The sequence below is a fragment of the Lipotes vexillifer genome, unplaced genomic scaffold (genome assembly GCF_000442215.2).
Source record: "Lipotes vexillifer unplaced genomic scaffold, Lipotes_vexillifer_v1.1 scaffold23, whole genome shotgun sequence".
Classification (NCBI taxonomy): Eukaryota; Metazoa; Chordata; class Mammalia; order Artiodactyla; family Lipotidae; genus Lipotes; species Lipotes vexillifer.
This window is the reverse complement of record NW_006796283.1, coordinates 3,500,723-3,504,942: the sequence shown is the minus strand read 5'-3', so window position 1 is coordinate 3,504,942 and position 4,220 is coordinate 3,500,723.

Below are 4,220 nucleotides of genomic sequence, written 5' to 3'. Positions count from 1 at the left end.
GACCAGCCTGCAGGGCTGGGCCACAGGCTGAGGGTCCGAGGTGGGGACGGCCCCTCCCACCCCAGCTGTTGGGAAGAGGTCGCCTCAAGCCAGCTAGGAAAGGCCACCTTCCCTGTGTGGGCCCCATACCTGTATCTCATATACCAAGACCTGCCTCTGGCCAGGGCTGCAGAAGCCGGGCACGAGGGGCCGGCCAGAGGCCGACAGACGTAGCCCCTGCCAGCAGAGAGCGTCCGCAGGGCCAGAGGGTGGCAGCCGGGTGGGCGGGGCGGCTGGCAGCGAGGAGGCTGAGGCCCAGAGGGGGCGGGAGGGGTGTCCCCGGGGGCGCCGTGTCAGTGGATGCCGGGTGTGGGCTGGGTCACACCAAGCAGGCGGCTCCTTCCGTCCAGGGCCCCTTCCGTGCTTTGGGAGCCGGCACGTCTGTTGGTCGCTGTGCGCAGGCCCTGTTTGGCCAAAGAGCTCACAGAGAAGGCAAACTCCCAATGAGTAGCTCTGGTCGGGGAGTTGGGGGGGCGGCCGGAGCTGGAGTTGGCTGGTGGTCTGTGTTCCCCCTGCCTGCCTTATGCAAAGAAGGCGTCTGGACAGAAGGGGGTCCAGCTCAGAGGCCGGCCTGCCCTGCTACCTCCCGAGCTTGTGGGTCGTCGGTGTGCGCGTGAGGGTCTCTTCCCCCGGGGCCGAGATCGGACACGCTGGTGAGCCCAAAGCTCAGCGAGATGCGGCTGCTCGCAGACCCTCCCCGCCCCCCCCCCCCCCCCCCCTGCCCCCCCCCCAGGAGGCAAGTGCCCCCCCCCCCACCAAGTCAAACCGAAACGGCAGCATTACCCTGTTCTGAGGCCAAAGCGCCGGCAGGAGGGCAGAGTGAGGCGGGCGGTGGCCGGAGCTCCCGGCCCACAGGGCCGAGTCAGGGAGGATGCACAGGCTGGGACAGCAGATGCTGGCGCCCGGGCCCCCTCACCCCCGGTGGAAAGCCCCCCGACGTGTGACCCTTCGACCTTTCCCACCCCCTCCTCTCTTTCTCTTAGGACGTGTCATTGTCCCCAGGTGGTGGTGTGTGGGGGGTGTTCTCTTGGCAAAGACCAGTGCCTGCCATTCCCCGTGTGGACAGGCTGGCACACCCCAGACCCCGTCTGAATCACGAGGGTTCCCATCCCCAGCACCAAAGGAAAGCCTTGGGGCCAGGAGGGTAAGGGCCGTAGTACAAGAGGAGCCGGCCTCCCGGGAAGGGGCCGCCCTGTGGGGCTGCTCATCAGGGCCCACGAGGTTCAGTGGTGGAGGGACACAGGTGGGAGGGGGCGTTGCTTCTGGTTTCATCCCAGTGACACCGTGGAGAGGGGTCGGGACAGGCCCTACCTTCCTCCTATTTGCCAGTTTTTCCAAATACATCCTCAAAATGACACCAAAGTCCAGTCCCTGGCACCACCCGCCTTGCCTGTCCCAGCTCACTGCAGCGTGTCTGTCTGGCCATGATTCTGCCCGTCCCTTCAGCCTACCTACAATTACTTATTGATTCTTTTCTTTTATTAGTTCACCCTTCTGACCAATCCTGTCATCTCTCTGGCCGTCCATCCATACACCCACCCATCCGTCCATTCATCCATCCATTCACTCATCCATCCATCCACCCATCCATCTGTCCGTCTATCCATCCACCCATCCATCTGTCCATCTATCCATCCATCTGTCCATCCACCCATCCATCCATTACTCTATCACAGCTATCACTTGGTCCCCCGTTCATCCTTTCACCATCCACCTGTCTGCACACCACACATGTGTCTCCCATCTAATCCACACGACCACGCCTCAGTCCATCCCCAGCCAGAACCCAGTGTAGCGTCACCAACTCCCTCAGTGATCCAAAGCTGTGGGGGTGCTTTGGGTCCCCTGTCGCCTCGGCCACCCCCTCCCAGTGCCCCTCCCATTGGTCCAGGCCTGCTCCAGGGACAGATAAGGTTCTGCTGCAGACGTGGACAGATTGGACCAATGTCCCAGCAACAGCTCTGGCCAGTCTGGGCCCGCCTAGCAAGTGTGGTGGCCGTGGGCCAGGAAAGGCGCTAGAGGTGGCCCTCACAGCTGCGCAGGGGCCCTGTGACCGGGACCACCAGTCGGGGAGCGCGCATTCCCTGGCAAGTCCCAGACATTGTGGGTTGGCGCCACTCACTCCTCTCCTTGTCACCAGGGGTCACTGCCTGGAGGTGTCCCCAGGAAGGGAGGAGCAAGACAGAGCCCCGTGCTGGCCTCCCTAAGACACCAGTACTCCTGGAGCCCCTGCTCCCGGGTGCTCATGCCTGGCTCTGCCTCACCCCTATGCCCGTCTTCCATCCAGGGGTCCCAGATGCTGGAAATTACCCCTCAGAGCTGGAGAGCTGGAGAAAGAGGCCCTGCCCAGGTTGGTGGGGTGGGTGTCCCTGTGGCCCTAGAGGCGCAGCACACTCTCCCAGCCCCGGCTCTCCCTGGGCCTCTCAGCCCCACACCTGCCTGTGGGCTCCTGCGACCTACGGGGCTCTTCCAGCGCCCCTCCGCGGGGTCGCGTCCTGCTGGCCGGAGAGCAGGTAGAAGAGGGTGTGGGGAGCCTGGACACGGTGCGCGGACGAGGCCCGGGGAGCCGGCGGTCTGGGCAGCAACCTGCACAGTCCCCAGCCTTCCAGAAAACTCTGGAATCTGCCTGCTTCCTGTTGCTCTTGCTTCAATTCAGCCGGACCCTGGATTGCCTCCCCAGAGACCCCTTAGAGCAGTAACGGCATTGGGACTCAAGGGGAGCCTGGCTTTAAACGTTAGAATGAAGGACAAGGGGGGCCTCTCGCCAGGCCAGCCTCCGTGGGCTGAGGGGCTCGGGCAGCGGGAGGTGGGGCCCGGCTACACTCAGCCTGGTGGGCAGTGGATTGACTGTCCACTTTCTCTTCTTTTCATGTGATTTTATTTTTTAATTCCCCCAAAGGGGTTGGACCGAGAGTGCTGGGTCACATTTTTCGGTGCCAGGCAGGGTCCTGGTGGCCGCCCTCCCGTGTCCCCCCATCTCTCTGTTCGCGGCCGCGTGGATTCTGTGTCATGGAATAAAGCCGCCGTTCATCATCACGGGCTCCGCCTCTCCTTGGGTCCCCGGCGACTCCGCCTAAGCCCGTCTCACACATTGACTCACCAGATTTGTGTTGGGGTGCTTTCTCGGTGCCAGGCAAGAGGGACAAGACGGGGTGCACCACGCCACGGGGGTGGACGAACGTGTACTGCAGGGTCGGGGCGTGAGCGGGACGTGGCGGATGACCTCTGCCTCCTGAGTTCCGGCCAAGTGGGGTGAGCTCTCGACGGTTGTGTCCTCGAGGTGGTCGGGACGACCTCGGACCCCAGATGACACACTCGTGGCTTCAAGGGCTCGAGCCCCCCCTGCCTGTGGCCATGTGGGCACCTCCCACAAGACCCTGAGGGTGGACACCTTGGCCCTGAGGAGCCAGGGTGTCCCAGATGTGGTGTCCCGGCTCACAGGGCAGGTCCCACCCCTAGTGGGTGTGCAGGGCTAGGGCCCTGGGCTCACGGGTGGCCCCTGGGAGGAAAGAGGTGTTATTAATACTTGGGCCCAGCCTGGAACATGGTGTATTTTGAAAGGCGTCACTGGAAAGGCCAGCATGGGGGCAAGCCTGTCCACACGCCAGGCAACTGGCCGGAGCCCCAGCCGGGCCTGGTGTGTCAGCAGTCCCGGCACAGAGGGGATGACGGCGATTTTCCATTGCAGAGGTCTGAGCTCAGAGGGAGGCTGGCCGGGCCGGGCCCGAGTCCAGCCGTCCCTTGGCTTGGACGCAGCCGCCCTGGTGTCCCGCCTCCCACCTGGAGGTAGAGGGAAGGGCCTGGGCGAGGGGCCCTCCATGGGGTCTCGGCCCACGGGAGAGGGGGCCTGACTGCCCCAAACCGTGGGAGAAAGACCTGCGGCAGCCGCACTTCTGTCCTCATCCAGCCAGCCTTGGGCTGGGGCCCTGTCCTCAGTGGTGCCCTTGAGGCACTCTGGCCAGCCGGGAGGGACCTGGGGACGTGTAACTTACACAGGTCAGACAGAGGGTGAGGCCCGGGCGCCGTGGCCACAAGAGGGAGATGGAGCAATCGGGAAGGCTTCCTGGAAGCAGCAGCACAGAGAGAATAGTGCCCCCTGGAGCCTCGCACATGCAAGTGCATGAAGCCGTGTGCAGCCGGGGGGAAAAACAGGGTGTTGCAGGCAAGGAGGGCCGGGAGCT